This window comes from Delphinus delphis, chromosome 9, assembly GCF_949987515.2.
Source record: "Delphinus delphis chromosome 9, mDelDel1.2, whole genome shotgun sequence".
Taxonomy (NCBI): Eukaryota; Metazoa; Chordata; class Mammalia; order Artiodactyla; family Delphinidae; genus Delphinus; species Delphinus delphis.
The window spans coordinates 36437656-36463856 of record NC_082691.1 but is presented as its reverse complement, the minus strand read 5'-3'; the positions used below and the strand labels follow the sequence as shown (position 1 = coordinate 36463856).

The 26201-nt window shown below is 38.6% G+C and overlaps 1 protein-coding gene and 1 pseudogene across 1 annotated transcript in view; both read left to right on the top strand.

Moving 5' to 3' along the window:
* The window catches only part of HDAC9 (histone deacetylase 9), an 806539-nt gene that overhangs the window by 453033 nt on the left and 327305 nt on the right, over nucleotides 1-26201 (top strand). The gene's annotated exons all lie outside the window — the stretch shown is intronic.
* Nucleotides 17883-18797, top strand: LOC138414173 (BTB/POZ domain-containing protein KCTD5 pseudogene; annotated as a pseudogene).

Genomic DNA, 26201 nt, shown 5'->3' with positions numbered 1-26201 from the left:
GAGGGATCGCAAACCTGCAGATTCTGTCCTGTAACTCTGTCAAGTGGGGCAACCATTGAGACGCAGGACTTCTGATTCATGCTTTATTTTAAAACTGAATTCCTCGACACCATTATGTTTTAAGTTCTGTGTAGTTGGTAGTGGGGGACTTCATGAATGTATTTCTAGACTACCGGCTTACACTGAAGTCTGGGAAACGGATAACATTTCCAAACGTTCCAATAATTGAGTTGTTCTCAAATAATTTCTTACCTTCTCTGTGCATGAGAATCTTAAAAGGGAGAGAAATGCGGTGAGGGGGGACAGAAATAATATAGAATACTAGTAAGAGCTGTGAAGCGATTTGATATGTTTCCAATGAGGGATTTTTTGTTGTTAGTTTTTTTTTTTCTTTTTTAATGAGAGCTTCTTATTTATTTTTTAAATTTTGAAAAACATTTTGGCTGCATCATGTGGCATGTGGGGTATTAGTTCCCCAACCAGAGATCAAACCCGTGCCCCCTGCATTGGAAGCACGGAGTCTCAACTACTGGACCGCCAGGGAAGTCACCAATGAGGGGTTCTTAACACAAGCAAGAAACGTGTATTTAAAACAATCAGTGTGTAGAAGAACATGATTACAAACTTAGAAGTACTTGTATGGCATGCAATTTCATCTATCAGTCTATTTATTTATACAAAATCTGTACACGCTTTTACTACTGTAATGAACATCTGCTCACCCCTGGGAATGTCCATGATCTATAATTTTATCTAAATTTCTTGATTTGTTTCCCTAAATGGTTCTTAGAATATCATTTTATAGATAGTCTCCCATTGATTTCCAGTTTATGCTAATTTATTTTATATTTTATATATATTAATATTTCTGAGGATTAAAACTAGAAAAAAAACTATAATTCCATGAAGTCCTTTACTATTTGGTTGCGTTTTCTTTAAAGTCTTTATTTTTTCTTATTTTATACATAAAATACATAGAATCCTTACAAAATTGAATTCATATTAAATGTACAATCTTATAAAGTGGGTTTTTTTCTGTATCCACTTTATTTAGCATTGTTTCATGTTACTAAATATTCTTTAAAACCATGTTTCTCTGGAATTGCCAGAATACCTATTAAAAAAAATAAGTCTCACGGATGATGGTGATAGAGTAACAGGCAAGCTTGTCCTGGCACTGGAAGCTACAAGAAGAAGGAAAAGTGTCTCCTTGATGAAGAAGTACCAATTCTGAACGTTTTGAGGTCTTAGAGCAATTAGGGAATTTGGATGTTTCCTTTACTTGCTCAGCCATGTGTGTATGTTAGAGAGAGAGAGACAGATGACAGACAGGAGACAGAGAGAAACAGAGAGAGAGAGTATTTTTGAAGGCTTTTAATTTATGGGAAACACACGGAGTCTTATGAATGAACTGCCTTGTCCGTACTATCTTAACTTGACACTCTCTGAAACCTCTCCACATCCCCTGTAGCCTTTGGCATAAAGATTGGTGACTGTGGGGTTGTCTTTCTAGAATTTAGTTTCCTGAAATTAACTGAGATAGCTAATGTATTTATCAAGATGATGAGTGAGGTCGTCTCTTAGCTCTGTGAGGTAGGAACAGTTTTCAAGCACTCTAAGCCTTAGTTGGATTGATATTTACATTTTTGGCGGAACAGTATTGGGTTGGTTACATTTTGCTCTGTAACTAGCTTAAAACACAGTGCCTTAAAACAGTTAACACATACCATTTCTAATCAATCTGCTGATCAGCTGGTGGGTCTTCTGTTCTAAGCCAGCTCAGCAAGGGTGGAGTGGTCTAGGATGGCCTCCCTCATTGTCCCTCTGGGAAAACAGCCATGGCTGGGAATGCTGGGGTCTCTCTCCTCATGGTCTCTTAGCTTCTGGAGGGCTAGCCCTGGCCTGCTCATACAGTGTGGCACAAGGGTTCTCAGCACCCAGAAGCGGCATGTCCCAGTGGGCAAGCACTTTACAAGTGTGTGCTTCTATCACGCTTGCTTTGTATTATCTCATTGGTCAGAGCGCATTGCGTGGCCAAGCTCAGAGTCACCATGGGAGGGGGCTATTTCACGGCATGTATATAGAAAGGGTGATTCACTGGGGCCCTTACTTCTACGTTATACCAGCACCGTCTCCTTAATTTCTGAAATCCATTTCAATTAGACAAATACAGGGCCTAATTTTAAGTTTTTAATAATTGTTTCATTTATGTTTCTGCAAAATTCACATGAGGGTCAATACACCTGAATATACAGAAACTTGTTTTTGAGAAGAAACATGGCATAGTGTTTGTTTTCTCTTCAAGCAAAAACAAAACAAAACAAAAATCCCAACCCTGTGAGAGAATTAGACTTTCTCCCAGCTTTGCCCTATCATTCTAGTCATTTGAGCTTCTTAGGAGAATAATGAATGCATGTGTTTTAACACAACTGTGATCTGACACAGCAGAAAGACATTTTAAAATCTCGTAAATAAACAGAAATTACCCTGTTATGCCATGTGTTTAAAAAAATACAATTTACTGTACACTACTGCTATGAAACTCCACTGATTACATGTAGTTTTAGATGAAGGTAGTTTCTTAAGGATAAATGATTTCATTAGCAGCTCTTAAATATATTTTATATATATATATGTGTGTGTGTGTGTGTGTGTGTGTGTGCGCGCGCGCGTGTGTGTGTGTCTATATGTTTTTCCTAACAGAAAATGCTATGCTGTTTCAAAGTTGTCATTTTTCCCTTATTAGAGTCAATTACAAATAGTCTTCTCATCTTGGGAAGACAGAACCCTGGGTAATTTGTAGATAAAGGCATCTCTCAATAACATGCCTAGTTCATATATGAAATCAATAGGGAACATCCATTAGATGTCCGGAGACATTCTAGATTCCCACAGATCTGTGACATCCTGTCAATATGACTTCCCTACACCCATCTGGAAAGGAGGAGCATGTGTACTGGAGACAGACTTGGGTTAAAATTCTGGCTCTGTTAATTACTGTTGTAACCTTGAGCAAAATCCTCTAATTTTCTGTGTTTCCACAGGGCTGATGTGGATTTAAATAGGTGGCAACTCAAAGGGTTTGTAGACATTTTCAGTGTTAGTTGCCTTTCCTCCTCCTTTTTTCACTCTTTCTTTTTTACTATTTATTGACTTCATCTACTGAGAGCAGTTGAAAACTTCCTGATAGGTTGCACGTCAGGCTTTTTGGGAGCAAAGAAGGAGACCGGGAGGGTGACTCTGGGTTAGTCTGAACGTTCCTGGCCTGAGTCAAGGGACGGGCTGTTGGCGCCAGTGCCAGACCCATCTTTCCATGGCTGTTTCCTCCTCCTTCCAATTTTCCTGTGTCTGCTTTTTCAGAGACTGCTAAATTTTGTTGCATACTGATAACCAGCTTGCTCTGCCTGCCCCTAGTGCTATTATTACTTCAAGGAAAAGGCACTCTGGGGCTATAACGAGAACTTAAAACACATCAGCAAAAGCCTTAAGGGAGTTTATGGATACAGCGGTGCTTGCAGCACCTCCAGAAAGTGGACGGGGTGAACAGGATGAGAGCCGGCGACAGTCTGGGATGCCGCCTATAAGGCCTTACCGTTTCTGTGACTTAAATTTGTGTTTTCGCTAAACATTAGCTGGCTTAATTTGTCAGTGCGTCGGAATCAAAAACACTTCAGGACAACCATAATGCTACCCTGAGAGAACCCAGGGACAAGCTAATTAGGAATAAAGAGGTGAGATGGAGAAGAGTGTGTATCTGGGTTACTTCACAAGGTGAAATCCCCACATGGGCGGTGGCAGCTCGGAAATCTGCATAGTAACAAACCTGTCACAAATCAAGGACAACTCGATGGAACAATTAGAATTAACATTTCACTCTGACATTTATCAAAAATCTCTGCCCACATTTTACTCTTTGCAACAAAAACTGTGGTTTTGTCCTAACATTTAGTAAGCTGTTCCCTAACTGTAAACATCCATTTGTAAGATAGGCACTGCCTGCTACAAGAGTAAAGTTACATCTTTTGAAAACCTTACCTCCCATTTGAATACTGCACTTATTCCATTTGAATGACAATTACATATTTTGAAATATATACATACTGTCTGAATCCTACACTTATTCCATCTGAATCACAAATGCTTTAAGAATTCAAGAAAATATTATTTTACGGTAGATAACATCTGTTTCAATGACCTCTTCTTCAAAACATTTTTCATTTTATTTTTTCCTTAAAACTCTCTAAATTGAATGAAAGAAAACCAGATAGTCTGACTATATTATATATTTTTTCTTAGTTAAAAAAACCACAGTTCTGATTTTCTAATGTTCATTTACCATAAAACAATAGATGTTTTGTTTCTGAACGGAAGCTCAGAGGACACCAACAAATCGTGATATTTGTAAGGTATTTTGTAAGCTGTAATGTAATTATATCCCTGACTTCCTGTTTTCATCACATGGTAATAGATATTCATATATCAGGATGCACAAATAATTAATTTTGAAATTAAGTAAAATACATCAAAAGTTACAATGAGGGTAAAAGGCCATTGTTAGATGTCCAACTGTGCAAACTAATAAGAGATCTTTAAGAAGATAAAGACACGGTAGAACAAATCTATGTTGGCATTGCTTTGTCTGAAGTTCTTGCCCACTTTTCTACACAGAGGCACACACTGGTATGTTCGCAATTCCATCTTTTTACTGTCATCCAGTTTTTCAAGACCTAATGAGCTAAGGCATAAAATACTATAGCATATTTACAAAGGATTCCAGAGTGTAAGCATTGGAGAGAAAACATTGCAATAAGATTAGCAGACGGGTCTGAACACAAAAGGCGGGAGGACTGTGACATCGCCACCCCAGACCTCTCCCTCCCCTCTGGCAGTTATATTCCTACTTCTTCCTCCAGACAGAACAATCCAGATGTGATCTGGAGTTGCTCCTCCACTGTTTCCCCTTTCTCCACAACACAGGCGCACATTCAGTCCATTACTAATTTTAGCCACTTCCTTTACATATACCCCGGCCACACCCTGACCTTGTCCTGCCTTGACTAATGTGGCAACCCTGCCACTCCCGGGCTGGGGCAGAAGGGCAGCTGGAGAGAAACAATATCAAAAACAGCCCTTTAAAACAAGAAGCGTACCCTGCTTCCATGCATGTAGCATCCGTTACATCCTCTCGAGACCCCAGGAGTGTCCATGCTGTCGTTAGGACCCAGTGGCACCTGCGAGCTCTTCCTGGCCTGCCTGCAAGCACAGCCTTAGCAAGATCTAACTTGCCACACACGGAAAAAAGGAGTCTTAGGAGTGCAAAGCAAAGCTCTTAAGCTGCCCCTACTTTTTCTCGTACTCTTCTTCCTCCATGACTTGTTGACTTTGGAAGATTTGGGACTTTCCTTGTTTAAAAATACTAGGAATATTGTGGGGTCTCCTTACCTTCTGTGACTTTAAAGAGTTAGCATTTTTCCATATACTACATAAAGCCTTATTGCAATCCATTTTTTCGTCCAAAATTTTAAGAAGGGATTCTAACTACTTGACTGCATTTGTAGGTCCAGATTCTCCTTGAATGGTTGACACATTCTCAATGACAGCCACATCCTTGGGTGACAATTGGATATTCACAAATGACATTCTCCTCTGCTTCAACCATGATTTTCTATTCCTTTTAGGTACTTCAAAAGTAAGACAAAAATAGAATTTGGAACAAGTAGAAAGTCAAGAGTTTGCCTGAAATCTAAACACATCAGTGATTTCAATAGCTGATGAAACACTCTAAACCTCACTTTATATATCTCAGCAGTAGGAGCGGTATTCTCTTGCATATACACAGATTAGATAATAATTTTTTAACGGTCTATATAGCCCACCTATGCCTAGCAGTTAATTACTAAACTACAGTATAATAAATTAAGATAGAGGGATCTGAGGAGCAAAAGATCAATTTCCATTGGTTAAAAGGCTTTCAACATTTTATAGACAATGGAATACTTTTTTTTTTTATTTTTAGAATTTTACTTATTTCTTTTATACAGCAGGTTCTTACTGGAATACTTTTTAATTACTATGAAGAAATGGACAGATCTGTGCTATCCGATAGAAATGTAATGGAAGCCACATATGTGATTTTATATTTTCTAGTAGTCACATTAAAAAATGAAAAGCGGGTAAAATTATTTTAAATAATGTATTTTTATTTTACTCAATATATTTTACCCAATACATCTCATATATTGTCAGGTTTCATGATAGAATAACCTGGTGAGATCCTGTGTTTAAAGACATTAAATCAATATTTACTATCTATCTATCTATCTACCTACGTATCTATTTATTTATTGAACTACAGGAGTCCAGGTCCTTTAACATGCTAATTAGTGTTGTGGATCCAGAAGCATGGGGTAGAACAGGGTTTCCCAACCTAGGCACTACTGACATTCCAAAATGTCAGCCCAGTAAGTCTTTGTTGTGGTGGGCTCTCCTGCACATTATAGTATTTAGCAGCATCTCTCACTTCTACCTACTAGATGCCAGTAGCACCTCTTCCCTATCGCCTCACCAGCTGGGACAACCAAAAATATTTCTATGCATTGTTAAACGTTCTTTGGGTTGCAAAATTCACTCCCCCGTTGAGAACAACTGGAGTGTGTGGAGTATGATTCCTCTCATTTGCTCACATCTGCTTATTTAAATAGGTCTGCATCTTGTATTCCAACGATTAACTGAACTTATATATCCATGCTTATTAATTGAATTGAATTAATTTAAAGCATTTTATACCGCTAGGCATTATAATGTATTTCACTGGAGCAAAACATGAACCTACACTTAGTAGCTAAATTAATCCTGTAGTTGAAAGGAATAATCTCATTGATGTCTGGGCAGTCTTGTGTCCTTGAAGACCTAGACCTTAATCCATCTGTTTGAAACCGTTCCCCAGTCTTTCCCATATGATTGGAAAACATCCTATCCCTCTTGCCTCCATGCCAACCAGGTCTTTTGTTCACATATGGTAAAAGATCTAGCTCTCCTGAAAGCTTTCCTTTTTTGCTTTCCTCTCCCTGAACTGTAATAAATTGCTGCAGAAAACCTAAACATTGCATTTGTATAGTTAAGTTTCCATATGCATTCTGACTGCATGTTGGACTCATTTCTTTCCTCCAAAATCGTAAGCTCCTTGAGGTTAAGGACACTGCCAATTTTTAATATCCACCATGAATTAAGGAAACTTGTTAACAATATGATATCTGCTTGGTGGGTGAATAAAAACTGAATCATTTATATGCTGGACACTGGGCTGGGTGATGGCAAAAAGTGATGAATACGCAGGTCCTACACTTGCAAAACTCACGTCTAGCACAGTGTTTCTCAACCTGGGGGGGATTTTGTATCCAGGGTACCTTGACAATGTCTTCAGACATTTTGCATTCTCACAACAGCCAGGAGGTTGCTACTGATATCTAGCTGGTAGAGGTGAAGGATGCTGCCAAACATCCTGCAATACACAGGACAGAGGCCCACAGCAAAGAATTATCTGGCCCCAAATGTCAATAGTGCTGAGGTTGAGAAACCCAGGAAAGCGGAGGGCGAGTCACCAACAGTTTAAATTAAAAGCGATACATGGGGCGTCCCTGGTGGCGCAGCGGTTGAGAGTCCGCCTGCCGATGCAGGGGACACGGGTTCGTGTCGCGGTCCGGGAGGATCCCACGTGCCGCGGAGCGGCTGGGCTCGTGAGCCATGGCCGCTGGGCCTGCGCGTCCGGAGCCTGTGCTCCGCAGCGGGAGAGGCCACAACAGTGAGAGGCCCACGTACCGCAAAAAAAAAAAAAAAAAGCGATACATGCCATGATACAGTTAGGTATGGGGTGTCATAAGAGCTTAGAAAAGGGAAATAATTCAGAGTGCATGACTGAGAGGGAGAAAAGTCTCCCTAGAGGAGATAAGCAAAGGTTGGATGTGCAGGTTTGAAACCAGCAGCATATGAGAATGAAGGATGAGGCATTGGTTACCCCCAGGAAGAAAGTATAGAGATAGAGCCAAGAGGTAGGGATGGAGCTCCAGGGAAGCAAACTTTCACAGGCAAGGCCAGGAAGAAGCACGTGCAAAGGGGATGAGGGTGAGGAACTAGAAGGGCGGAAAGCAGGAAGATGGTTTCTTTCCAAGGGAAATAGAAGCCAGATAGAAGATGGTTTCGAGAAGGGAATCATCGCTAACAATGTCAAGTACCTCAGAGAGGCTGAGTGAGATAAACCAGAAAAGTCTCTTTAACATTGGTAAATAGTCATTGGTAACTTTAATGAGAGAAATCTCAAGGGAAGGAGGTAGAAGATAGATTGTCTTTGGCAGAGACGTGAATGGGAGGAGAGCAAAAGTATGGATTTGTCTTCAGGAAGCATGTTTATGATTATTTATAGAAAAGAAAAATTGAAAACAATCTAACGGTCTAATAAAGAAGGCATTTAAATGGTTACAAATATAATGCAATAATATACAACCACTAACAGACGTGTTTGTATTTAAGACTATGGAAAAATGGTCACAAAAGTGGAAAAAAAACCAAGATGTGAAACTTTGTGCAGTATGATGCCCATTTTTTTTACGGGTAGTGAAAAATAAAACGAAAGAAACAAAACCACAATATTAGCAATATATTGACAACTAACAATATTAGTTGTCATCCCTGGGTGGTGTATATTATGGGTAGTTTTCTTTATTTTCTTTGAAAATCTTTATTCTCTGAATATTCTAAAATGAGTGTGTATTACCTTTAAAATCAGAGGGAAGACATGTTTCAAGAAGCTTGGCTGAGAAAGAAGAGAAAGTTTTGCAGTAACTTGAAGAGAATACAGGGAGGGTTAAGGAGTGTGTGTGTGTGTGTGTGTCTGTGTCTGTGTTTGAGTTGGAAGCAATGAGAGCATTTTTGTCTGTTGAGGGGAGAGGAGAGAGCCCGTGCACCTTGAGAGGTTGTAGATACAGGAGCACGGATGATTGATGGAGCACGTCCCTGAGGGAGCGGGAGGGGATGGAATCCAGATCACAGGTGGTGGGATTAGTCTTGGCTAAGAGGAGTGACATCACTTCAACTGAAAAATGAGGAAGAGAGGTAAGGATGGATGTGGGTGCTGATAAGAATGTAGAGGAGGGGGCAGGAAGTTGAGGGAGTTGCTGTCTGTTGGCCTCTATTTCCTTTGTGAAGTAGAAGGTGAGGTCATTTGCTGAGTGGGGTCAAGGGTTTATGGAGAATGATGGGGATTTGGAAGGGCTGCTAAGGGGAAAGAGGGAGGGAGGGGACTTGGGACACACAGACAGATTGTCCAGCTAACTTGCAAGACCAGCTGAGGCTGAAGACTGAGGTTTGAACGAAGGGCACCTACTTTTGTAACCATGTGGCTTTCTCTAGAAGCACTCTGTAACATTAATCTAAAAATTAAGAAAGTAAATAGACTGATCAGAAGGTTGTAGATTTAGGGGGAGGCCATGCAGAAACACCATTATTTTGAGTGCTTGGCGTGATAAACAATGGAATTTACGCTGGAAATAAAGAGACAGAAATCAAGCCAGAAGAGAGCTGAAGGGAATGGAGGTCGCAATGAAGCCTACAGATGGAAGGAGGGGGAGCCAGGGAGGGAGAGAATTTGAATAATGGGAGGTTGGGCTCAGAATGGGGTATTGGGAGGTAAGATTCTAGGGATGAAGGATTACCACATGGAGGTGAGAGTGGAGGTCAGCTGGTGTCTCCATGGACTCTCCCTGCTAGGATGCTCACTGGACAGTGAAAACACAACTTCTGGTCATATGTAAAACGCAGAAACGCTTATACAATCAGACAAAAATTTCATGTAGATTAAAATACTGTCTCCCTCCCTCTCTGTCTGTCTGTCTCTCTCTCCCTCTGTCAATCTCTTTACACATACACACACAGACACACACACACACACACACACACACACACGTATGCATATAATTTGGAATATTATTAAGAAAATGGCATAGATGTTAAAACAGACTGCACACCAAGCAAAAAGAACACTGGATCTTGTTTCAGTTCCATACACTTAATTGCTCTGTATCTTGAACAAGTCACGTTCACATTAGAAAACAATTATCTCATTGGTAAAATGGGTTAAGTTAGATCGATTTAACAAGTTTTCTTTAAAGAACTAGATCAAAAGTTTAAAATATACCTCAGTTTTAGAAATTCCAAATACTATAGTTTAATTCAGTGTATATTTCTTGAGCACTACAATATGTGATTGGAGAATCTAACAGAAAACGAAACAGATGGACTCCTCTCCCTCACAGGTTTAGAAGCAAATGGAGGAGTTTAAAAGATTATTGTACAAATAACAGGACACCTTCCTTGTCCTGTGATTCTGTTCCCTACCGCATCCCAAGACTTATGTTGGGGTTCTGCCAGGGCCCTCCTAGACATAGATATGTCTCCTGAGATATATCAGGGATAAAGGATTTTGAATATTTGTGATCACAATTTGTTAATGTTTCCTCTTATATTACTTTTATATCTATTTGATTATTTGAAATCCTGAATGCAAGTTTATAATCTCACTTCCAAACTGCGATTTTCACATGTCTATACACACAGGCACATGCACAAATGTATACAAACACACACATATAAACATGCATATGCGTACACACATACATATATACACACACATATTCTGGGAGGAAACACTTCATGTATAATCAAAGCCTAAAAGATTTTAAATATTCAGAATATTAGCCTATCAGTAGTCAGCACATTAGAGATAGCGTCTAAATACATCTGTCTGTCTAATAGATGACTAGCTTCATACCTAGAAGTTGAAAGTACGTCAAATGCTCTTTGATGAGCTAAGAAAAGTGAAAAATTATAAGGCTTGCCTCTAACAAAACCACTGAGTTTAATTAGCAACACAGAGCACACAGAATAGAGAGAAAACTCCATGTAGCACATTTTATTGCTTAACTATTCAGTGGTAAAGTTAGCCAGGTATACATATGTATGTACATGTGTTTATTTATTCACATAAATACATATGAGTTTAAAACTAATGCTTGTAAATAACATACATTTCAAATTGGAATACGAATTGGACTTTCTAATGTTAACAATTTTATTTACTTGTAATTCGATTACTCTCTGCAGGTATAGTAATAATTGTTAATATGTTCTGAGTACCCAGAATGTGCCAAGCACTGTGTTAAATATTTTTAGTGGATCATCTCATTTAACTGTGACAAAAATCTCTAAGAGGTAGATACTATTATTATCCAAAATTTACAAATTGAAAAAATGGGACAATTGAGGTTTCAAAAAGTTAAGCAATTTACCTAACATTGTACATCTGGTGAGTGATAAACCCAAAGCAGTCTGATTTCAGAGCCCAGGCTCTTCATCATTGCTCCCCATCATCTCCCCCACATCATCATCTTCCCAATTCATCAAATTTTGTGGATTCTGTCTTCTAAATATTTCATGGGTCCATTTTCCTCTCTTCAACCCACTGCTGCAATCCTGGCTCTGACCATGTTCAGAAAGATTATGCCTATCTCTGGTAGTCTGACTCCTTGGGTTCATCTGTGACCCATGAGTCTGGCCAGTGGTTACAAATTAGGTCACATTAGCATCAAGTACCCACCTTCTGCTATCATGATAGTCCATAGCACCATCATTCTGGAAAAAGAGCCTGACTCACTGCCTCTCATGTACTTCTGGGTTTTCCTTGAGGAAGTCTCGCATGTATTCAGGAATGAGTCTCTGCTCACTTGAGAACCACCAACACCTGCCATGATCTGCCATGCCTACACCCACCACTCACACTTTGGTTGCTGCCTTCCAGGTCCTCAAAGCCTTACAGTCCTCAGAGTGCAAAATGGCTCTTCATTGCCTTTAGCCCCTCAATTTTATCTTCAGCCAGAAATGAGGACAGTGGCCTCCTTCGAATACTATGCCCCATTTTGCCGCAGGAGGCACAAAAGAACAGCATTTGTGACCTAAATCTCACAGGGAAACAGCTCATTCAATCTCTACCTGAAAGCCTGGCCTCCTGGAGCTCAAATAACCACTCACGAGGACCAAAGAGCAGACTGGTTTGCTTCTCTCTATTCCTCATCTTTTCCCATCTCTTCTCTCAGATCTCACCAGAATTCCTTTTTCCTTCACCAAACAAACACAAAGCAAATTCGTATCAACCAGTGCAAAGGTCCATTGGATACAGGGGACAATGGGCAGGTGAAGCTATGTGGTTTACCCACTGACCCACTGGTCGTGGCTCATCAGCTCTGCCAACGGCAGAGTCCTCCTTACATGCAAATATAATCATGCTCTTGCACTGATTCAAACGTACCAATGAGTGCTCACTGTCTTCAGAATGAAGTTAAAATTCCTAAAAATGGTTAACAAGGTTTTTCGTTAACCAGACACTTTCAGTTTTCTTCTCCTCCCTCATCTGTTGCAGCCTCCTCCAACAACCTTACTTCAAACCCCATGTTCTAGAGAAGGACTGGATTATGGCAGGTGGAATCATTATAGGACAGGCTAATAGCAGTCCATGGAGCTATTGTAGAATGCCATATTTACCAATTCTGCAAATTTACAATAATGCCTCTTTTTTGTCAATTTAAAAATAACTGTTTACTAAAAGCATGATTTTACATCTCTCTTGGGTATAACTAATAACAAATGTACCATCTAATAGTGATAAGAACTCTTTCAGCCTTGTGAACAAATATTATTATTATTTACTTTTTGGCTGAAGAAGCAAGCCAAAAAGTAAAGAATCAAGCAGATGAAAAATAACACTGGTAAACACTAGGTATTGCAGGTTCATTGACATAAATCAAATATAATAACTTTGGTGATAATTGAATATAACTGCTTTTAATATCTCATTCATATTTATTGCATATTTTCAGGTTTGTATTATAAATATAATTTTTCAATAGCAATTTTTAATATTCTGAATGTATAATATGTGCATAAATGTGAATAATCATAACATTATTTAAGTTTTTCAGAGATAAAATAACTTTTAAATTGAAGAGTTTATTCATGTAAGCCAGGAATTTATATTAGTGAATGTACTTTGTCTCTGCTCATTCTATTTCGAACTGATTCCATTATACTAAAGCCAAATTACCAGACAAGATTTTAAACTAAATTGTTAAGCATTGTCTAATATTATATTATCCATCTGTTCTTTGTAGGCATTTTAAGGTTTTTGCTGATACTTATAGCTGTATCCCCTTTTGAATTTTAAAAAGAAATCTTTTGGTCTATATTCATAGAAGTAGGAATGGATAAATGCTGATCAATTAACATTTTAAATGAGTTAAGTGTAACAAATCGGACAATCTCAGGGAATATAGAATCATTGAAGATCTAGAGTAAAAAGAAAACTGGGAAAACTTTTTGGAATTGAGAAGTATTATCATTTTGCTTTTAAATTGTATGAAAATAGTCATTTCTGATATAAACAAAAAATTCTTACAACAGGCAATAAGATGATTGTACCTACTTAAGTACTCATTTGTTATCTCAAGCTGCAAACGGGAAGGCCTTCTTATATACCATTAGAATGTTATTAACAAACATTGCCCTGCTTATGAGTTTCACATTACAAGGTTAAGGAATTAATTCCAAACGATGTCTGATATTGTGGATATGCTCTGGTGAAACTGACCAAACCATTATAACTACAGCTAACATTATGTAGTGTTCAATATATGTGAGGCACCATTATGAAATTTGTACATTTACTCTGAATCCCATGCTCTTTTTATAAACTTTAGTTTGCTAAAGAAGGTGCTTGAAAATTAAGTTATCTACCCTAAATAAAATACAGGTTATTATTCTGCTGGAATGATCATTCCAAAATACAAAGCTGTTCTTATCAACCAGCTCCACTAAATGCCCAATCCCCAGGCCCAAATCCGTGGGAGCTTAAACCTATTCATTGACTTGCCATTGCTCTTAGGATTAACATTCAGCCGCTTTAGATAGAACGCCTCCTTCAGCCTCAGCGGCCTCCTCTCATTATGAATAGCCATGCTGACCTGCACCTGTTCCATGGTACTTACCAGGTACCGTACCGTCAGGGCCACTCTGAACATGCTGTTCCCTCCACATGGAACATTCTTCTTCCTCAGCTTAAATCCTTCTCATCCTTCATCCTTTGGCTCAAATATCCCTTCCTTGGAGAAGCCTTTCTTGACTCTTAAATTAGGACTCTATACCACCCTTTCTCAGGCCTTACCTTGGTTGCTCTTTTATATCTCTTTGTGCAGAACTTTGATGACTATTTGTCTCCCTCACTGGACTGTAAACTCCACAGGGGAGTGACTGTTATCTGTCTTGTTCACCATTGTTTCTTCTGGTATCTGACACAGTGCCTAACATCTAGTAGACTCTTAGTACAGTGAATGAATGAACAAATTAATTAAATTCCACCAAAGTCAAGAAATGATTACAGAGTTGTTTTAAATTCCGGTGCCTTTTTTGTGATATTTATTTTTAGGTTTGAGCAAATATTTACAAAGGCATTCCATTCAAAAATTAAACATCAAATTTGGAGGTGTGCTATGTTTTATTCATCTTAGCAAATGTACCCTAGGATTATTGTTAAAGGTCTAGTTGTGGAGGAAACAGCAATTTTCAGTTCTAAACCTACAGTGACAAGTGTTTATTCTATTTAAGATGCTTTTTTACATGCTACAGTTTGAGCTGTGTGCTTCCTTAAACACTTGTCTATTTTAAGCAGAAAACTTTCTGCTTTAAGAGGATGCATGTGGTAAAATACCAAAAGGAATACAGGTTAAACAGTATTCTTTCTCCTTCTCTTTTTGTTAGCCAAATATTTTAGCAGGGAGCTACCAGTAATTGGCTCTAGTTCAGTGACTTGAGACTTGGAATACCTTGCCTTTGACCCACGCATGCTTTGGGAGAAAGAGTGAAATGGACATAACGTTACACATATTCTGGAATTTGACATTTTTGGTAATTTGCACACAAGCAATTGGATCTGGAGACGAGTGGTGAAATATGGTGACTCTCTTAATGTTGAGTTCAATAAGATACTTTCTCAGGCTGAGAGATGAGGGTTTAAAGCTTTAAAGTCTGATTCTGCAAGAATTCTGATCCTACTCACTTGACCAAACTAGTGATATGTTTGAACCCAAGGGTTTCCAAAAAATCCATTCACAACATATTGTTAAAACTGGCTTATTAACAGAGACACCCAGAAGTCGTAGTTAGTGGGATATTATTTTGGCACTTACTGCATTTTTTTTCTTAGAGCTGTGATTCACAACATTTTTTTAAAAAATTAAAGACCTTTCTGATGAAAGCTATGACTGTGTCCCCAGAAAATTCACACACGCACATACTCATACAATTTTGCACACGATTTCAGGGGTTTATTTCCACTAGAATTCTTCCAGAGATCTTAGACTGAGAACACCTATCCAACATAAATCCATCTAGTTCATGTGTCTTAAGTAGCATTGATTTATATTGCTTGTCCTCTCTCTCCTTATGAGCTGTTTTATATCTGGACTCTAATAATCAAAGGGGGAAGAAGAAAGGAAATGCTCAAGAGATTCATCATGGTCAAAAGAAACCTCTTTCTCCCTTTTCTTTATCTTCAGGCTATTATTTCTAGACCAGAGCTCTATTGTTCGTGCTGTACTGTTCACTGGCTACCAACCAGACAGAGGATACTCGTCTAGGCCATTGCACAATTTCATCTTCCTCTGGGCTGTTATGTAATTAAAATAATTTCAACCCACTCTCTTGAACATTTTTTTTCCTACAGGCAATTGTAAAAATGTAGAAGCTGAAAAGCAAATAAAAGAACAAAAATGTAACTTGTTTTCTTTACTTTTTATTGTGAAATAAATTACTCATTATGGACTTGTTACTTATTTAATTTCAAAATTCAAATGTGGTTTCTTTTGTTTTCTGTAGTGGAGTAAAATCCCCATTGGTTTAAAATGGTCATTTTCCAAGATTGCTCCAAAGTGGCTGGGTCTTAAACATTTCTAAAGCAACCAGCCTTTCACAGATATAAATGCATATATAGTGCATTTATATCTGTGAAAATAGATATAATGCATATATAAATGCAGATATAGTGCAACTGAATTAGTAATTTATTTTCTCCTGGAACTCATATCTGAGGATATCTATAAATGAATCTGAAGCAATTTATATACTCTGTACATAGGTAGTAAATTTTACCAACATTCTACCCAGCTGAGGAACGATGTTAATAGGTTCAGCTTCACAGCAGGTCAATAGCAGTATTAGAATAAACCTTTAAGCCTCAATCCAGAATCACAGGTTAACTACGCACCACACACATTCCCACTGTGCTAGATATAAACACTGGTTACACCTGAAATCAGTTCCCTGGTTCTGCTGCTGATGCTTTAGCTGAAAGCTTTGTAGTATTTGGATACCCACAGCACTGCCTTGTGAGTCATATTATTGTTTATTGATTCCTCATGATTTGAAAATGAGGATATTATTTAATATACAAAATTGTACCCTTCCTTTGTGCTTTTTTTGTATAACTGTTTGCTGGCATGAAAAAATATGCTAGACAAAGACTCTTGTTTGGAATGAGAAGAACCTAAGAAGAAGGGAGTGAGACTGACCTGACCTCACTGGAAATAACCAGTGAGTACATGAGAGCAGTAAGTCAGCTACCTTGAGCCTGACCTCTGCTACAAGGGGCCACCACTGGCACTGGAAGGAAGGTTCGTAGAGAAATAGTGAGCAGTAACCTCACTATTAATCCAGCTATTAATCCACCTTCTCCTGGATTGTGTGCCACTCACTCTTGCATACTAGAATTCAGAAATACTGCCCATTGCTAGGGGAGAGGGGGCATAATAAAAGTCTTACATGTTTGTTAAAGGCACCCTCTAATCAAATTTTTACTTAACAAAAAAGGAGCCCTCCACCTTTCAACTCTTATGCACAGGTCTAAATTTTTTTTATCACAAGCAATAAAAAATATTTTAGCATGTACTTGTACACATAATCATTATATAGATATACAAAGAAATATAAAATACATTTTCACAAATTATATAAGTGTATCACTACATCAGTATATTATATATATTACAAAGCGTGCACAAAAACAGAAATAAAGAAAGGTGTGATAAAAATTAAATAATCATGATCTGTAAATAAATGTTATCTTATGAGGTAACCTTTTATACTATGATGAAAATAGTGGGTTTTTTTTTTTTGTTTTTTTTTTCCGGTACGCAGGCCTCTCACTGTTGTGGCCTCTCCCGTTGCGGAGCACAGGCTCCGGACACACAGGCTCAGCAGCCATGGCTCACGGCCCCAGCCGCTGCGCGGCATGTGGGATCTTCCCGGACCGGGGCACGAACCCGTGTCCCCTGCATCGGCAGTCGGACTCCCAACCACTGCGCCACAGGGAAGCCGAAGTGTTAGTTTTAACAAATTTTTTGTTGAGATGTAATTCACAGACCATATGGTTGACTCATTTCAGTGTACAATTCAGTGGCTTTTAGTATATTCACACAGTTGTGCAACCATCAACACAGTCAATTTTAGAACAATTTCCTCACCCCCAAAAGAAATTCTGTGCCCATTAGCAATAATTCCCCAATGCCCCCGCCTCAACTCTAGGGAACCAGTAATCTACTATCTCCATAAATTTGTCTATTCTGGACATTTACGTAAATAGAATTGTACAACACATGGTCTTCTGTGACTGTCTTCTTTGATTTAGCATAATGTTTTCAAGAGTGCATCCATGCGGTAGCATGCACCAGTGCTTCATTACTTACTTTTTCTTTCAAATATGCAATACAGTATTATTAACTGTAGGCCCCATGCTGTATATTAATTATATTCCCAGGACTTATTTATTTTATAACTGTAAGTTTGTACCTTTTGACCGCCTTTACCGCCTCCCCGCCACCCACCAACGTGTACTCTGTGGCACTCTGGCGGGGCTTGCTGGGATCCTGACGGAGAATCACTCCGGGCCTCCAGAGGCCTCCTGGCGGCGCTGGTGGGGGGAAGATGCGCAGTCGCAGCAGCGCCCGGCTTCCCGCCCCGCCCCCGCCTCAGCGTCTCGCATCGCGTCCAACGTAGGCGGCACCTACTTCCTCAACGCCCCCCAGATGCACGGTACGGACCTGAAATCCCTCCTATACCGTTCGTGCCAGGCTGACCCCGACCTGGACTCCGACAAGGATGCAACCGGTGCCTATTTAACCCACAGCGAGCGCACCTGTTTGGGGCCCGTGCTGAAAACTCTCTGAGACTCCGAAAGCTGGTCATTAACAAAGACCTCGCGGAGGAAGGGGTGTAGGAGGACGCGGAATTTTACCACATCACCTCACTAGTGACACTTGTAAAGGACAGAGAGAATGGGACAGCAGACCATCACAGGTACGGGTGAAGCATGCGTACCGCCGGCTTCAGTCGAAGAGGCGCTCACGCAGGTGGCGCCCACCATGTATGAGGGCGGGAAATTAGAGCACCTGGGCATCATCAGCTCGTCCTGCAACTGGGGGAGTGGAGACCAGGACGAGTTCCTCTGCGTTCCCTCTAAAGAGCTGCAAGACTCGCTGTCCGGCACCACACTGAGCCCAGCGAGAAAGGCAGGATTTTTGCAAGAAGGATGTAAGAAGCACAGGGCTAACAGCCGAAGAAGTCTTTTATCTTTTCCCAAGATGCAGCGAACCACCTTCTCAGGAAGAGACCTGCGTTTGACGATTTACCTGGAGATCCAGGTGTGAGTCCTTTTCTGCCTCTCAATTTGGTGCTGCGTCACGGGACCAGCCGTCCAAGGCCGCATGCGCCTTTGCACAGGAAGCCTGCTTGGCGGTGGGCGTCCCTTGGTGGTCCTCCCTCGGTTTTTCCAAGTGCAGCCCGGGCCTGAAACTTCCGAATCACCGAAAATCATTAAAGGCGACGTTCTTGGTGCTACATACAGTCCGTCATGCAGCGTGGGCCTCCCTGGTAGGCAGTGTCCGCAGCACGGTGGCTCCGGGGACTGAGTCCTGGTCCGCGGTCAGGCTCCCAGGTGGGAACGGGTGGCGGTTTCTCCCGGCCTCTGCGAGCCGCTCCTCAGAGGGGCGGCCTCCGCCTTCACTACTCCCCGGCTTCTGCTCTGGGGCCGGGCCTCCTTCAGAACCAGGCTCCTCCACCGGGACCCAGGCCTGGAATCACAGTCAAGCCTTCTCAGTTGTGTATTTTCCTGGCGAGAGACCTTTGCATCCCTTCTTTCCCAGGGTCCATAGACTACCAGGTGTTTGTACTTTTTAGAAATGCCTGCAAGTGTTGCGCCATTTTGGAATGATCTGTTACATCATGGAAAGGGAGGCAGAAGTTTAGCCACGTCTCTCGCACCCCCAGGCTCCTGGGGGAGCTGGTAGCCCTGTCGATATGCCTCTGTCTGGCCTGGAATGGAAGTTGGGGCAGGGGCCTGGCTTCTGGATTCCTAGAAAAACTTGTGTATGCCTGCTTCGAGAACAGACGGCTCACCGGGTCGTGGGGACTGTCAAGAGTCTGGGGGACCTGGCCCAGATGAGTGGCTCTTTGCTTCTTGACCTCTGGCTTCCCAGGGGAGCTGTGCACACTGATCACCCTGGCGGCCTGCAGGTAGGTCAGAGGTTGTGACCCATCTAGTTTCAAATGCTTCTGGAGACTTCTGCCTGTGCCCCTTTTTCTTTTCCATCCCCCCAAACCTGATTAACCAAGTTCTTCAGAACCTAGGACTTAAGTCCTCCTCTTTGTAAGGTCTGTTGTGTGATAAATGTTTGACCTCAACATTTTATAACATGCTTTTCTATAGGACACATTGAAACACCAGCAGACCAGTTCTCCCCAGTGGAGCCCCAGGAGGAGGGCGGCCTGCTGTTGGCTTTGGGGTGTCCCCTGTGGGGAGCTGCCAGCCACTTTGCCCTTGTTTGATCTCCGACCCCGGCATAATACATAGGCTTGTCTTTTTTAAGGTCTGAAGTTATTAAGAATTAATGCAATAAAATTTATTCTAGGGGGATATTTATACTTTTTTAGGTATTTGTATTTTATGAGCTTGCAGTTTAATACCTAAGTTTTCCCCCTGAAAATAGCAACTATGGTTGTGGTTTTGCAAATGAGGAAAAAACAAAACAAAAAAAGTTTTTATGGCTGGATAGCATTCCATTGCACAGATATACCATATTTTATTTATCCATTCATCAGTTGTTGGATATTTGGGTTGTTTCTACTTTGGTCTGTTATGAATAGTGCTAATATGTACATTCATGTATGAGTTTTTGTGAGACATATTTTCATTTCTCTTAGGTATATACATATTACTGAAATTGCTGGGTCATATGGTAGCTCTAAGTTTAGCTTTTCAAGGAACTGCAGAACTGTTTTTCAAATTGGCTGCATCAGTTTGTCTTCCCTCCGACAGTGCATGACAGTTCCAATTCCTCCACATCCTCACCAACACTGGTTATTAGCTACCTTTTTTTTTTTTTTTTTTTTTTTTAAAGCTACGCGGGCCTCTCACTGTTGTGGCCTCTCCCGTTGCGGAGCACAGGCTCCGGACGCACAGGCTCAGCGGCCATGGCTCACGGGCCCAGCCGCTTCGCGGCATGTAGGATCTTCCCAGACCGGGGCACGAACCCTTGTCCCCTGCATCGGCAGGTGGACTCTCAACCACTGCGCCACCAGGAAAGCCCTTAGCTATCTTTTTTATGGTAAACCATTCTAGTTGGTATGAAGCTGCATCTTATTGTGGTTTTGATTTGCAAATCCCTGACGGCTAATGATGTTGAACATCTTTTCATGTGCTTATTGGCCATTTGTAGATGTATTTTAGAGAAATGTTTATTCAGAAACTTTACTCATTTTTAAATTGGGTTGTCTTTTTATTATTGACGCATAAGAATACTTCAGACATGCTGGGTACAAGTCTCTGATCAGGTATATGGTTTGCAGAGATTCTCTCTGATTTGTGTATTAACTATTTACTTGATGGTGCCCATTGAAGCATAAAAGTTTTTACTTCTGATTATATCTGTATTTGTGGGGGGCACTGTTGGTTTTGGGCCTTATATCTAAGAAGATTTACTTCTATATTTCTTCTAATAATTTTATAGTTTTAGCTCTTGTATTTATTCTGTGGTCCACTTGGAGTTAAGTTTTGTGTTTGGTGTGAGGAAGTGGTTCAATTTCATTTGCCTGTGGGTATGCAGTTGTCCCAGCTCCATTTGTTGAAAGACTGTTCTTTCCCTTTTGAATTGTCTTGGCACCCTTGGTGAAAATCAGTTGACCATAAACGGAAGGGTTTATTTCTGGGTTTTCAGTTCAATTCCAATTCTGTATGTTTATCCTTATGCACACGGTTTTGATTACTGTAGCTGTGTATTAAGGTTTGAAATTGGACTCTCCTCCCTAACTTAGGATATCTCAGAGAGTTTGTGCTGTATGACCCTTGATGCAGGGACTGGGTGTAAATGCTACTGTCTATCCATATATCAAAGATTAATATAGTTAATTTGCTTTCTTGTGTTTTTATTTAAAAATTAAATACGAGTAGCACCTCTGCTATTTTCTTCTGCACTCACTGGATGCATGTGTACTCCCAACTTCGGAGACCACTCCTCTCAGGTACCATATTTGGGTTCTATTAGGCACTATTCCAGTTTTTGGCCAAATGTTATCAACCAGTGGCCCGCCCCTACTTCACGCCCCAAGGTAATATTGAATTACTTGTACACACCCAATAACATCTCCAGGAGAGCAGACTTTCTCTGAAACTTCATCTCAATCACTCTGTTCTAACTATGGTTCTAAGTGGATAAAATGATTATTCCCCTACACTGGTGGCTTAAAAACAAAATACTAGAGAAAATCTTAGTGACCTAGAGTTGCTGATGGGTTTGGGTTTACCAAAGTGTTTTCTGACACAATGTGAAGAAGAAAACAAGAAATTTAAATTACATTGAAAAAAATTAGGTAGGTTTATCAGCTCAGTCAAATACATTAGAGAGTCAGATTTTTACCCTAATCTTAGGCTAGAAGCAGTTATATTTCTATGGTATAATATATACATTCTCAACATTTAGTGAGCCCTTGTGTTCTGGGCTCTAGGTTTAGGACTGAGAGTATGAAAATACAGTCGGGTTTCTGTTCACAGGTATCTAGTAGTCTCTCTTTTTCCAAGTCCAAATTAATATCCATTCTAATCCCCTTAGCATATTTAACCACTTAAAATATTGATATCACAATAAAGTGTAACATTTGAAAATAACTTTAAAAATAGAGTTAAAAATGCTGTTTATCAGACAATTTGGAAAATACAGGTCAGCCAAAGTATTAAGAAAATAACAATAAATCAGTCATATTATCAGTACTTAGAAATGATTGCTTTTAAGTGTCTTTATATTTCTTTAGATAGTTTCTTAAAGTTGGCACATTTAAATTTGTTTTTCTTCTGTTCCAAATCATCATTTCAAGTTTCCAGTTTACATTTTTCTGCACTAATTTCTCAGTCGTTTAAGTATCATTGTTTTCTCATTGAGATGAATTTAATGATAATATGTTAAAATTCTAAAGACTAAGTATACTTAATTGTACATTTTATTGTATTCATTTATCAATCAGTGCAATATAGTACAAATTAATTGATCTCTTATGAATATATGACCTAAAAGTAAATTAGCATACTTAAACTTACTAAAAAATAATTTTTCATACTTATTTTTTTCTCACCTACTTTTACTTTTTTTCTCTTATTTTTTTCTTTTTTGTATTTTCCAGTGAATCTTTGTTCCCTCCCTACAAAAACTTAATCTTTTCAATAAAACCAATTTTATGTTATAATAATATTGGTCTTTTATATGTGCCAGTTTATTAAACATTTCACACTTATTTTAAATGTATTAATATACAGAAAAAATAATAAAGATTATATAATAACATCCAGCTTGAGAGATAAAACATAATATATATAAAGTTTACTATGTATCTCTTTCCTATTTCATCCTCCTCCCATTCCTTCTTTTCTGAATTTGCTTTTTATTTTTCCTATGCATTTCTTTATATTTTTATTATATTCGTATATACTTAAACAATGTATATTAACTTGCATATTTTTAAACTTAAATAATTGACTTCATATACATTTTTTGCTTGCTTTTTTCACTTGTTCACCATTTATACTGTACGTTTACTGTCCATCTTCACTGTTACTAAATATTAGTCCATTGTTCTTTAAGGTGGTTATAATGATTTATTCTCCTACAAGCAGTCTATGAGTTTCTTTTGCTCTATGTTTTCTGTAATGCTTGGTATCATGAGACTTTTAAATTTCTGGTCAATCTCATGAGTATAAATTGATATCTCATGTTGGTTTTAATTTGCCTTTTTCTGATTACTAGTGAGGGCTTTCTATTCATGTATTTATTGATTTATTGAAATATTTTATTATTTCATCTGGGAATTTCCTGTTCATACTTTCTGTCCATTTTCTGTTCCTATTTATTTTTAGGAGTTATATAGGTAACGTAGACATTAAATGTTGCCTTATTCTATGTTTTGCAAATATTTCTACCCAGTTTCTGGCTTGTGTTTTTCTGGCTTATGATAAACAGAAGTATTTGAATTTCTTTCCTTCCTCAAGTTTAGAATGACATTCTCCATCTACTTCCATAAAACTTTAAAAATTGTACATTTACATTTTTCATCCACTTTCAGTTGTTTTTTGCATGTAGTGTTAGGTAGGTATCTAAATTCGTTGTTCCCTTATGGGTAACCAGTGTTCCCAACATTGTTTATTGACTATTCTTTGTTCACCTGCTACTCTGTAGATCATCTCTGTTATATATCACAAGTTTCCATATACTCATGGGTCTGCTTCTAGGCTCTCTATTCTCTTCCATTAATCTATTGTGCTAATAAACTATCTGAAATAGTTTAGTTTTTAGTATGTATAGATATCTGGTTGGGCATATCTCCCCAACTTATTCTTTATTTTCAAAATTCACTTGGCTATTCTCTGCCTTTGCTCTCCTGTGCAAAATTTAGAATCAGCTGAAACATTCCAGAAATTATAGATTCTTTTGGGAAGAACTGTTATCTTTATGATAGTGATTCTATCACAGCATATAGTGTATCTTTTCATCTACCTAGTTTTTACATCTCTGACTATAATGTGGTCCTCATATATGATTTGAATAATATCAATTTCTCTTTTTTTCTGTAAAATATATATAACAGAAAATTTACTGTTTAACCATTTTTAAGTGTACATTTCAGTGGCAATCGAGTATATTCACATTGTTGTGCAACCATCACCACGAACCATCTCCAGAACAATTTTCCTCTTCCCAAATTGAAACTCTGTAGCCGTTGAACGATAACTCTCCATTTCCCCTTTTTGCCAGCCCCTGGCAACCACCATCCTACTTTCTGTCTATATGAATTTAGTTACTCTAGGTATATTATATAAGTGGAGTCACACAGTATTTGTCCTTTGTAACTGGCATATTTCAGTTAGCATGGTGTCTTCAAGGTTTATCCATGTTGTAGCATATGTCAGAATTTCCTTCCTTTTTAAGGCTGAATAATATTCCATTTTAAATATTAATTCTTTAAAGTTTGTTGACACCTCCTTTATTGTATTGGTCAATTTTGCAATTGTTACATGTGTGCTTGAAAGAATATGTTTGACTGCAAGTTTCAGTATATCACCAAGGAATTGTGTTAATTCAAATCTTTTGTAACCTCACTCATTTTGTTATACGTTTGTGATAATCTCCTTCCATGATGTTGATTTTTCTTTATAGTTTTTCTTTATAGTTTTACCAATTTATGCTTTTTACATTTTGAGCCCCTGTTATTAGTTTTAGAATTTTTTTTTGGTTAATTGAACTTCTGTATTATTTTATATATACCTTTATATGGTCTCTGATATTTTCCCCATAAAGTCTGTTTCATCTGGTTTTAACAGGGCTGCACAAGGCTTTTACGTCTTTTTGTTGTTGTGTTGTTAGTATTTTCTTATATCATAGAACCTTTTAATTTAATCTTGGTCTGCCAAAGAATATAGCCTTTGTATTTTTGAAATTCAGTTTGACTGTCTTCATCTTTTAACTGGCAAATTGAGTACATTCACATCAACTGTGTTTAGCGATATGTGGGAATTTGTTTGTAGCATCTTATTTTGTGAATTATATTTGTACGGCTTTTTCAGTGCTTCATTTTTTTCTCCATTTATTTTTAGACTGATTGCTTCTTCGTTTTGTCTCTTTCTAAAAATGTCTACTTCAAAGTTATGCATGTTATTTCTATTTATTTAATAGCTACTTTTAAATTACTAACATGCATGTTTAGCTTTAAAAAGTCTAAAGTTAACCACTATTTCTACACCCATACTGAATAATACAAAGACTTTAGAACATGTAAATTCTCTCTAGCCCTTGGCATCTTATAAGATAAACTCTAGGGATATTTATGATTCTAATTTTCTGTAAAAGCAAGACTTCTTAAATTCAAAGCACTGCAAACCAAAAAGAAAATTCAATTTTCTCATAATGCCAAACCAGGAGGAACATATTCTTTAAAGAAATGGCTTTGGAAACAGAATTTTAATATTTTTTCTAATTACTTTCCCATGATTCTTTTTCCTTTATTTTTAGGTCATATCTTTTATTAAACTAATTCAAATAATTTTGATTATTTCAAAGATTAAACACTATAATTTATGATTTCTGTATTTGCTTTTGCTGAGATTGCATGATGATATTGATTATAGCACAAAATGAGTGATATGTCTGGAAGCAAAGGTAACCATCCAGAACAAAGTGAAAACCCAGAAGCCATAAAATAGATCCCTGAGCAGTGGCAACAAGAAAGCAAAATAAAACCAAACAGAAGCAAAATAAAAAATCACTGCTATCACAGAAAAATAGAACCTTGAAGTCTCCTCAACCCAGGGGCTTTATCATTTCATAATCTCCATTAGCAAGCCACTCCCAAATATTTAACTCTAAGCAAGAATATTGTGCCTGCCACACAGAGACCTATATATAGAGACCCACTTTCCAAATAGATGGCAGTGCCTATGCCCCACAGCTTAGGAAGGCCCAGGCCCCAATGACATTGATATCCTGCTAGGTATCATTGAAGAATTTATAAAGTAG